The following is a 12,214-nucleotide window of genomic DNA, read 5'->3' as shown; positions in this document are numbered from 1 at the left end:
TACAGTCATAGCCCTGTTTCCCCGGAGAAAGGTAACTACTGCGTCTGTTGTATCAGCTCCGGCGTTATTTAGTTGAGCACATTTTGGTTGTATGTTGCACTCAGCTGCGCACACAAAAGCAGCTCGTTTGTTTTTTTCTGTCGCCCAAGGGGTTTTTTCATTTTTAGCACTCTGGTTCCCCCTTGTGGTGACTGAATCACGGTACCGTCAAGCTCTGGAGTAGGAACAGGTTTGTTCCATTTGGTTGAGCTTGACGGTAGAACTCACTGATTTGTTTTGTGTTAGTTCATTTTGTGTGGGTGTTTTTTGAGTTGGTTTTTGTGTGGGTTTTTCTTTTTTGTTGTCCACTATTTGTCTGGGGGTGTGACCCTGTAGCCTTTGCTAAACAAGAACAAAAAAAAAAAAAAAAAAAAAAAAAAAAACGGGGACCCAAACAACTGTGTGTTGGTCTGTTTTTTTTTTTTTCTTTAATGTTTCTTTTTGTTTCACATCCCCAGGGTTAGATGGAACGGTCCCCTGGGGGGTGATGGGGTGGTATTTGGGTTGTTTTTTCTCTTTGTTTTTTGTTGTGCCCTCTCTTCTCCTCTGACTCCAGCCGGGTGTGCCGTAGTGTCGGCATTGCTGGAGGGGTGCAGTTAGGTTGTGCTGGGCATTTCCCAGGTGGCCTCTGCACCCGGGAGGGGAGGGGGGGGGGGTTTGGGTTTTTTTTTTTGTTTTCCCTCCCCCAGTTTCCGCCCTCAGGGTTTGACTGTGGTGTCCTCTGGGGGGGAAAAGGCGTTGGGTCCATCTAGCCGTGGACGGCCGGGGCTGGGTCCATTGGTCGTGAGGGGAGGCGTCTCCTGGGGTTGACGAGTGGTCCTCTGGGGGGCGCTGGTAGTCCCCGTGGGTGACGGTGGATCCCAGAGGGACCTCGGCCGTGGTTATTACTCCTGGAGCTGGCGGGTGGCCCTCTGGGGGGTCTTGGTCCCTGCGTGTCTTTTGGGGGGGAGGAGGGGGGGTATTTTGGCATTTGTTTGTGAGCTTAAATTTGGATTGTTTTTCTTTTCTCCCCTTCCCTGGGGTTTGATGGAACGGTCCTCTGGGGGGGGGGGGGGGGGGGGGTGTTTTAGTGTTTTTGTTTGTGGTCTTGGGTTGGGTTGTTTTTCCTTTCTCCCCTTCCCTGGGGTTTGATGGGACGGTCCCCTGGGGCGGGGGGGATGTTTTGGTTGTTTTGTTTTCTGACTAATCACACATGTTTGGTTAAAGGCTGACCGCACAGGTGTAGGAACTCCTGGCCACACCTGTGCTGAGACTGTCAAACAAGGGCAAAGATGCAGCCAGTTCAACCAGTCTGTTGGAGGACGAACGCAGACGCGGTTTCCAGCCATGGTCCGTGGAGGGGGGTGTTTCTCCTGGGCCAGGTGTGTGTGGTCGCCGGGAGGCTTCCCGTGAGGGTGGGGTACTGTTATATGGCTGGGGGGGCCTGGCTGCCGGTTTGTTTGTCTTTTTGTTTTCCTCCCAGGTGGCGTGCATTTGGGACTGAGTGGCTGTGTTGCTGAAGCTGTCAGGACCTCACCCTGATCACCTGCGACTCGTCAGGACTCACAGCTGAGGTGCATCTGGATGGATTGGAGCATGTTGGCATTTAAGACTGGAGTGCACAGTGTGTATTTGCCAGAGACTCGACCTTGTGACCAGACGGGTGAGATCGTCGTCTTGGGAGCCATCTCATCAGCAGCGGACGCTGAGAATGTCCAGGTTTGATGCACGGTCTGTGAAAGAGGAGGGGGTGAGGTCTCACGCTCGTCAGCACACTTCCTGAGGTACGTTGGATTTTGTGACTAACAGTTATACAGTCAGTAAATGTGGTGTCCCTCACACCTTATTGTATTGAGCTGTATGTTAGTCATGTATCAGCTTCCACTGCGGTGGAGTTTTGTGAACGGGATGTTCCATGCCTGCAGGTTGGGAAGCTGATCAGTAATCAAGCCAGGAAGTGTTTGCTGTTTGTACACCTTTAAGTGTTCTGTGTGTAGAGTGTGGACTCACATAATGGTTCCTTCTTTCACAGACTCGGTTGTTGCGGCCACCTGGGGGGTGTCGGCGGGGTCCTTGGGTCCGAAACAGCTTCTGGCTCCGGACCGTTAGCGCTGCTGGGAGCGCACCACGCCAGGCCGCACCTTTCTGTTATTACATTTTCACTGTTATGTATTAAATTCAGTTAGCCTTTGTACCGTGCTCTGCTTATTTCATACTGGGTCCTTCAAACGCTGGTCGGTTCTCCGAGCTGCGTCCAACACATAACAGTAGTCTCTGGCCAAACATCACGGACCCAGCGTTAGCAGAGACGGTAACGCGCCGGGAAGGCGGCAGCAGACGTTCAGTGGTTATCCGGATCAGTTGCGGGGCTCTCCGCCCGGAAGGTGCGTGTTTGAAACCCATTACTGGATACTAATTTGTGCTCTCTTGCAGCCGTGTTCCTGTGTTGTGCCTTATCCGTGGGTCGTGGTGGAGTGTGACTGGCGACGGCTTCGCGTCACACTCCGACCGGATAAGAGGTGTAAACGGGAGCTGCAAGAGTGCGTTTGTAATGGGTTCACGCGCACGGCGGAGCTCTGTTAGCACGGGTCGCTGGGCTTCCTGTGTTACAGTCATAGCCCCGTTTCCCCGGAGAAAGGTAACTACTGCGTCTGTTGTATCAGCTCCGGCGTTATTTAGTTGAGCACATTTTGGTTGTATGTTGCACTCAGCTGCGCACACAAAAGCAGCTCGTTTGTTTTTTTCTGTCGCCCAAGGGGTTTTTTCATTTTTAGCACTCTGGTTCCCCCTTGTGGTGACTGAATCACGGTACCGTCAAGCTCTGGAGTAGGAACAGGTGTGTTCCATTTGGTTGAGCTTGACGGTAGAACTCACTGATTTGTTTTGTGTTAGTTCATTTTGTGTGGGTGTTTTTTGAGTTGGTTTTTGTGTGGGTTTTTCTTTTTTGTTGTCCACTATTTGTCTGGGGGTGTGACCCTGTAGCCTTTGCTAAACAAGAACAAAAAAAAAAAAAAAAAAAAAAAAACGGGGACCCAAACAACTGTGTGTTGGTCTGTTTTTTTTTTTTTTCTTTTGTTTCTTTTTGTTTCACATCCCCAGGGTTAGATGGAACGGTCCCCTGGGGGGTGATGGGGTGGTATTTGGGTTGTTTTTTCTCTTTGTTTTTTGTTGTGCCCTCTCTTCTCCTCTGACTCCAGCCGGGTGTGCCGTAGTGTCGGCATTGCTGGAGGGGTGCAGTTAGGTTGTGCTGGGCATTTCCCAGGTGGCCTCTGCACCCGGGAGGGGAGGGGGGGGGGGGGTTTGGGGTTTTTTTTTTGTTTTCCCTCCCCCAGTTTCCGCCCTCAGGGTTTGACTGTGGTGTCCTCTGGGGGGGAAAAGGCGTTGGGTCCATCTAGCCGTGGACGGCCGGGGCTGGGTCCATTGGTCGTGAGGGGAGGCGTCTCCTGGGGTTGACGAGTGGTCCTCTGGGGGGCGCTGGTAGTCCCCGTGGGTGACGGTGGATCCCAGAGGGATCTCGGCCGTGGTTATTACTCCTGGAGCTGGCGGGTGGCCCTCTGGGGGGTCTTGGTCCCTGCGTGTCTTTTGGGGGGGAGGAGGGGGGGTATTTTGGCATTTGTTTGTGAGCTTAAATTTGGATTGTTTTTCTTTTCTCCCCTTCCCTGGGGTTTGATGGAACGGTCCTCTGGGGGGGGGGGGGTGTTTTAGTGTTTTTGTTTGTGGTCTTGGGTTGGGTTGTTTTTCCTTTCTCCCCTTCCCTGGGGTTTGATGGGACGGTCCCCTGGGGCGGGGGGGATGTTTTGGTTGTTTTGTTTTCTGACTAATCACACATGTTTGGTTAAAGGCTGACCGCACAGGTGTAGGAACTCCTGGCCACACCTGTGCTGAGACTGTCAAACAAGGGCAAAGATGCAGCCAGTTCAACCAGTCTGTTGGAGGACGAACGCAGACGCGGTTTCCAGCCATGGTCCGTGGAGGGGGGTGTTTCTCCTGGGCCAGGTGTGTGTGGTCGCCGGGAGGCTTCCCGTGAGGGTGGGGTACTGTTATATGGCTGGGGGGGCCTGGCTGCCGGTTTGTTTGTCTTTTTGTTTTCCTCCCAGGTGGCGTGCATTTGGGACTGAGTGGCTGTGTTGCTGAAGCTGTCAGGACCTCACCCTGATCACCTGCGACTCGTCAGGACTCACAGCTGAGGTGCATCTGGATGGATTGGAGCATGTTGGCATTTAAGACTGGAGTGCACAGTGTGTATTTGCCAGAGACTCGACCTTGTGACCAGACGGGTGAGATCGTCGTCTTGGGAGCCATCTCATCAGCAGCGGACGCTGAGAATGTCCAGGTTTGATGCACGGTCTGTGAAAGAGGAGGGGGTGAGGTCTCACGCTCGTCAGCACACTTCCTGAGGTACGTTGGATTTTGTGACTAACAGTTATACAGTCAGTAAATGTGGTGTCCCTCACACCTTATTGTATTGAGCTGTATGTTAGTCATGTATCAGCTTCCACTGCGGTGGAGTTTTGTGAACGGGATGTTCCATGCCTGCAGGTTGGGAAGCTGATCAGTAATCAAGCCAGGAAGTGTTTGCTGTTTGTACACCTTTAAGTGTTCTGTGTGTAGAGTGTGGACTCACATAATGGTTCCTTCTTTCACAGACTCGGTTGTTGCGGCCACCTGGGGGGTGTCGGCGGGGTCCTTGGGTCCGAAACAGCTTCTGGCTCCGGACCGTTAGCGCTGCTGGGAGCGCACCACGCCAGGCCGCACCTTTCTGTTATTACATTTTCACTGTTATGTATTAAATTCAGTTAGCCTTTGTACCGTGCTCTGCTTATTTCATACTGGGTCCTTCAAACGCTGGTCGGTTCTCCGAGCTGCGTCCGACACATAACAGTAGTCTCTGGCCAAACATCACGGACCCAGCGTTAGCAGAGACGGTAACGCGCCGGGAAGGCGGCAGCAGACGTTCAGTGGTTATCCGGATCAGTTGCGGGGCTCTCCGCCCGGAAGGTGCGTGTTTGAAACCCATTACTGGATACTAATTTGTGCTCTCTTGCAGCCGTGTTCCTGTGTTGTGCCTTATCCGTGGGTCGTGGTGGAGTGTGACTGGCGACGGCTTCGCGTCACACTCCGACCGGATAAGAGGTGTAAACGGGAGCTGCAAGAGTGCGTTTGTAATGGGTTCACGCGCACGGCGGAGCTCTGTTAGCACGGGTCGCTGGGCTTCCTGTGTTACAGTCATAGCCCCGTTTCCCCGGAGAAAGGTAACTACTGCGTCTGTTGTATCAGCTCCGGCGTTATTTAGTTGAGCACATTTTGGTTGTATGTTGCAGCGGTTTCAGCATTTTATCCGGATATTCCACTGTTAAAGGAGATTTTTTTTAATGAAAGACGTGCGGACGGGTCCGCGCGTCGGGACGCAGCCGACGCGGTGCGGCGGCACAGGAAAAACACCTCCGTGTTGATAACCATTTGTAAAATCCAGGCGGCTTTTGATGGCTTTCAGTGGAGTGAGTATATGAGAAATTGTTTAACAGCAGGACATGTTCCAACTTGTCCTTAAGGCTTCCAACAGAGGTGTTTTTCCTGTGGCGGAGCGTCGCGGCGGCTGCGTCCCGACGCGCGGACCCTTCCGCACATCTTTCATTAAAAAAATCTCCTTTAACAGTGGAATATCCGGATAAAATGCTGAAACCGACTTCTTCTGAAACTTCTCTGTTCTCTCACGACGTCCTGGATCAATAGAACCTGAAATGTGGAGGTTTTCAGCTTGAACAGGCTGACGATGCTGCCTGAGAGCGCTGCGCAACATCTCGCACCATGGGAAGTCCTTAAAGCGATAGAATCACCTCAAAATCTCTCATCAGCCGTTAAAATTTTCACTGAAAACCAGCTTAATTTTTCGAACCGTGTCCACTTTGATGTGTCTCACAGGTTTAGAAAAAATTTTGATCAAACAAAGCACCAGTCTCTCAGCAACTTCTCAGACAAAGGAATTCCGACGAGGGGCTGGACGACTCCTCCCACAAGGAGTGCTCACAGGCGAATGACGTCACCGACAGGCGTGGAAAAACTCACGCATGCGCACGAGGGTTCAAGCATGTCTGACGTAAAAACATATGAATGAAATCCATATAGTTTTTGAAAAAAAATAAAAAGGACCGTTACTTTATTGACAGACCTCGTATGCCTCTGGATGACTTGGTGACATTGTGATTATATTAGTATAGCATTAAAGGAAATTACTTTTTTTTTTGGTCACTCCTTTGCTTTCTCCTTTGCTTACAGACGATAGAGTGGTTTCTGTTTGCAGAGGGTAGAACAACATGTCTCTTAGGAAACTTTTAACAAGTACGTTTTAACAGTTTTAAAAATGTTTTTCACGGTTGAGCTTAGTTTAGTATGTTATTGGTCTCTAAGTTATCGGACAGTAATTCATTGGAAGATAATTAGTCCGATAATGGTTTTTAAATTTATCTGAAAAAATAATCTGGTAATGAAAACGGAAATCACAATGTATGATTTTTTTTAATAATTTATTTGCAAGTTACTGCTGCAAATAAGTATTTGAACACCTACCAACCAGCAAGAATTCTGGCTCACACAGACCTGTTAATTTTTCTTTAAGAAGCCCTCTTATTCTGCACTCTTTACCTGTATTGATTGCACCTGTTTGAACTTGTTACCTGTATAAAAGACACCTTTTCACACACTCAATCAATCAATCACACTCCAACCTGTCCACCATAGCCAAGACCAAAGAGCTGTCTAACTAGCTGTCTAACTAGGGACAAAACTGTAGACCTGCGCAAGGATGGGATGGACTACAGGACAACAGGCAAGCAACTTGATAGAAGACAGCTGTTATGATTATTTATTAGAAAGTGGAAGAAACACAAGATGACTGTAAATCTCCCTCGGTCTGGGATTCCATGCAAGATCTCACTTTGTGGGGTAAGGATGATTCTGAGAAAGCTCAGAACTACACAGGAGGACCTGGTCAATGACCTAAAGATAGCTGGGACCACAGTCACAAAGATTACATTAGTAACACATGATGCTGTCATGGTTTAAAATCCTACAGGGCAGCAAGGTCCCCCTGCTCAAGCCAACACATGTCCAGGCCCATCTGAAGTTCACCAGGGACCATCTGGATGATCCAGAGGAGGCATGGGAGAAGGTCATGTGGTCAGATGAGACCATAACAGAGCTTTTTGGAATCAACTCCACTTACCATGTTTAGAGGATGAGAACAACCCCAACAAAACCATCCCAACTGTGAAGCATGGGGGTGGAAACATCATACTCTGGGGGTGCTCTTCTGCAAAGGGGACAGGACGACTGCACCGTATTGAAGGGAGGATGGATGGGGTCATGTATTGCAAGATTTTGGCAAACAACCTCCTTCACTCAGTAAGAGCATTGAAGATGGGTCATGGCTGGGTCTTCCAGCATGACAATGACCCCAAACACACAGCCAGGGCATCTAAGGAGGGGCTCTGTAAGAATTTCAAGGTCCTGGAGTGGCCTGGCCAGTCTCCAGACTCAATAGAAACTCAATAGAAAATGTTTGGAGGGAGCTGAAACTCCAAACCTGAAAGATTTGGAGAAGATCTGTATGGAGGAGTGGACCAAAATCCCTGCTGCAGTGCGTGCAAACCTGGTGAAAAACTTCAGGAAACATTTGACCTCTAATTGCAAACAAAGGCTACTGTACCAAATATTAACATTGATTTTCACAGGTGTTCAAATACTTATTTGCAGCAGTAACATATACTCAACAAAAATATAAACGCAACACTTTTGGTTTTGCTCCCATTTTGTATGAGATTAACTCAACGATCTAAAACTTTTTCCACATACACAATATCACCATTTCCCTCAAATACTGTGCACAAACCAGTCTAAATCTGTGATAGTGAGCACTTCCCCTTTGCTGAGATAATCCATCCCACCTCACAGGTGTGCCATACCAAGATGCTGATTAGACACCATGATTAGTGCACAGGTGTGCCTTAGATTGCCCACAATAAAAGGCCACTCTGAAAGGTGCAGTTTTGTTTTATTGGGGGGGGGGATACCAGTCAGTATCTGGTGTGACCACCATTTGCCTCATGCAGTGCAACACATCTCCTTCGCATCATCCGTGAAGAGAACACCTCTCCAACGTGCCAAACGGCAGCGAATGTGAGCATTTGCCCACTCAAATCGGTTACGACGACCAACTGGAGTCACGTTGAGACCCCGATGAGGACGATGAGCATGCAGATGAGCTTCCCTGAGACAGTTTCTGACAGTTTGTGCAGAAATTCTTTGGTTATGCAAACCGATTGTTCCAGCAGCTGTCCTAGCGGCTGGTCTCAGACGATCTTGGAGGTGAACATGCTGGATGTGGAGGTCCTGGGCTGGTGTGGTTACATGTGGTCTACGGTTATGAGGCTGGTTGGATGTACTGCCAAATTCTCTGAAACGCCTTTGGAGATGGCTTATGGTAGAGAAATGAACATTCAATACACGAGCAACAGCTCTGGTTGACATTCCTGCTGTCAGCATGCCAATTGCACGCTCCCTCAAATCTTGCGACATCTGTGGCATTGTGCTGTGTGATAAAACTGCACCTTTCAGAGTGGCCTTTTATTGTGGGCAGTCTAAGGCACACCTGTGCACTAATCATGGTGTCTAATCAGCATCTTGATATGGCACACCTGTGAGGTGGGATGGATTATCTCAGCAAAGGAGAAGTGCTCACTATCAGAGATTTAGACTGGTTTGTGAACAATATTTGAGAGAAATGGTGATATTGTGTATGTGGAAAAAGTTTTAGATCTTTGAGTTCATCTCATACAAAATGGGAGCAAAACCAAAAGTGTTGCGTTTATATTTTTGTTGAGTGTACAAATAAATTATTAAAAAAATCATACATTGTGATTTCCAGAATTTTTTTTAGATTATATTTCTCTCAGTGGACATGTACCTAAGATGAAAATTTCAGACCCCTCCATGATTTCTAAGTGGGAGAACTTGCAAAATCGTAGGGTGTTCAAGTACTTATTTTCCTCAGTGTAAGTACTTTATTCTGAGAATAGCTAACATTGATTTTATTAACATCCTGGTGTAAATAAGGTATCACCACGTGTAGAACTCAAAACTAATGATAGGTTCAGTTTTCATTAAAAAACAACTGTAATGTGGTAAAATGTATTCATAAATATGAAAGAACAGGCTTTTAATAATTACTAATTAAAAACTATCGCATACTGTATTTTTTTCTCAAGATTTGTTTTTGCATAAGTTTGAAAAAACAACAGATCATAAGTTTAGGATAAATTACTTATCATGAATTTAATTTTCGAAGTGGCACTAATGACAACACTCATACTGAACATAATTTCACTTACATAGACTGATTTTGGAGATCAAGCAATAATTGCAGATGGGCTTTCTGAGGTCCAAGATAGCTTTTCTGATTTCCTTTTCTAACTTTCAGAATTTAGTAAATTAGCATATGGTCCATTGATACTTATGTGTAGACACTAGTCCCTAGAGGCAACTATTTTTGGTTTCAAATCTGGGCAAATGCAGTCCCAGAAAATTCCGAATGTGACAAACAAGAAACAGGTGTTGTAAACAAGTCAATGCTGCTAAAAATACAAACTTGCAGAAACAAAGATACTATTCTGACATGGTTTTGTACATAAGACTGACATGGTTTGCACATAAGACTGGCATAGCATGTTTCAAGTACACACATATATGTCAAAAGGCGGTGGGGACATACCATATTGTCGCCCTTGGTTGAAAAGATGGGGGGGGGACATGTCTCCCCTATCCCCCACCAAATTGTGCCCATGCATGTGCTTTCTTTTTTTTTTTATATAAATTTGCAAAAATCTCAAAGACATTTTTCACATTGTCATTATGGGGTTTTGTGTGTAGACGTTTGAGTAAAAAAAATGAATTTCATCCATTTTGGAATAAGGCTGTAACATAACAAATTGTGGAATAAGTGAAGCTATCAGGCTGGGTGGACAGAAACATCCGAACACAAATGCAGGACTCAATAAAGCAGCTCTGGTTTTTAAGAACGTTTACTGTATGATTAAGCAGGGTCCGGCACACAAAAAGGCAGTCCAAAAACAGCAAACAAATCAGGTACATTAGGCGATAAAGTGTGGTCGAAAAAACTGGCAGGTGGTCAAAACACACAACGTGGTGAGCAAGACTAGGAAAATACAAGAACAGAGATGGAATCAAAGGCACAACCATCTGGCGAGGGAATATTGCAACCAGTGAAGCTTACATACACCCTGGTGATGAGTTACAGATAAGATACAGGTGTGTGAAAAGCTCCACAATAGGGTGTGGCCCAGTCAGTGTCCACCGCCCACCACCAAGCACAAAGAGAGACAGACAAGAGAGATATGGGAAGACAAAGTCCAAGAAGGAAAAACCTAGCAAGATACAACCCCAATTCCAATTAAGTTGGGACGTTGTGTAAAATGTAAATAAAAACAGAATACAATGATGTGCAAATCCTCTTCAACCTATATTCAATTGAATACACCACAAAGACAAGATATTTAATGTTCAAACTGATCAACTTTATTGTTTTTGTATAAATATTTGCTCATTTTGAAATGGATGCCTGCAACACATTTCAAAAAAGTTGGGACAGTGGTATGTTTACCACTGTGTTACATCACCTTCACTTCTAACAACACTCTGTAAGCATTTGGGAACTGAGGACACTAACTGTTGAAGCTTTGAAGGTGGAATTCTTTCCCATTCGTGCTTGATGTACGACTTCAGTTGTTCAGCATTCCGGGGTCTCCGTTGTCGTATTTTGTGCTTCATAATGTGCCACACATTTTCAATGGGAGACAGTTCTGGACTGCAGGCAGGCCAGTCTAGTACCCGCACTCTTTTGCTATGAAGCCATGCTGTTGTAACACGTGCAGAATGTGGCTTGGCATTGTCTTGCTGAAATAAGCCGGGATATCCCTGAAAAAGACGTTGCTTGGATGGCAACATGTGTTGATCCAAAACCTGGATGTATCTTTCAGCATTGATGGTGCCATCATAGATGTGTAAGTTGCCCATGCCATGGGCACTAACACACCCGCATACCATCACAGATGAGGGCTTTTGAACTTAGCGCTGGTAACAATCTGGATGGTCTTTTACCTCATTGTCCACAGGACATGACATCCATGATTTACAAAAACAATTTGAAATGTGGACTCATCAGACCACAGCACACTTTTCTACTTTGCATCTGTCCATTTCAAATGAGCTCAGGCCCAGAGAAGGCGGCGGCGTTTCTGGATGTTGTTGATGTATGGCTTTCACTTTGCATGGTAGAGTTTTATCTTGCACTTGTAGATGTAGTGACGAACTGTGTTAACTGACAATGGTTTTCTGAAGTGTTCCTGAGCCCACGTGGTAAGATCCTTTACACAATGATGTCGGTTTTTAATGCAGTGCCGCCTGAGGGATTGAAGGTCACGAGCATTCAATGTTGGTTTTCGGCCTTGCTGCTTACGTATAGAAAGTTCTCCAGATTCTCTGAATTTTCTGGTTACATTAAAGACTGTAGATGATGGAATCCCTAAATTCCTTGCAACTGAACGTTGAGAAACATAGTTCTTAAACTGTTGGACTATTTTTTCATGCAGTTGTTCACAAAGTGGTGATCCTCACCCCATCTTTGCTTGTGAACGGCTGAGACCTTTGGGGATACTCCTTTATACCCAGTCATGAGTGTCCTCAGTTCCCAAACACTTACTGAGTGTTGTTAGAAGGAAAGGTAATGTAACACAGTGGTAAACATACCACTGCCCCAGCTTTATTGAAATGTGTTGCAGGCATCCATTTCAAAATGAGCAAATAATAAAACAATAAATTTTATCAGTTTGAACATTAAATATATTGTCTTTGTGATGTATTCTATTGAATATAGGTTGAAGAGGATTTGCAAATCATTGTATTCTGTTTTTATTTACATTTTACACAACGTCCCAACTTCATTGGAACTGGGGTTATAAATCACAAAAACAAAAAAACAAACCTAAGCAGAACAAACAGAAAAAAACATGACACCAAAAGTCCAGTTCATGAAAGACATCCTGCGAATACTTTCCAGATGCACTGTAAATGGTAATAATTAAAAGTAAATTAAATTAAAGAGCTCATAATCCAGAAAAAAGGT

The sequence above is a fragment of the Thalassophryne amazonica genome, chromosome 6, assembly GCF_902500255.1.
Source record: "Thalassophryne amazonica chromosome 6, fThaAma1.1, whole genome shotgun sequence".
NCBI classification, from domain to species: Eukaryota; Metazoa; Chordata; class Actinopteri; order Batrachoidiformes; family Batrachoididae; genus Thalassophryne; species Thalassophryne amazonica.
The sequence above is the reverse complement of the archived record's forward strand: the minus strand, read 5'-3'. Positions refer to the sequence as shown.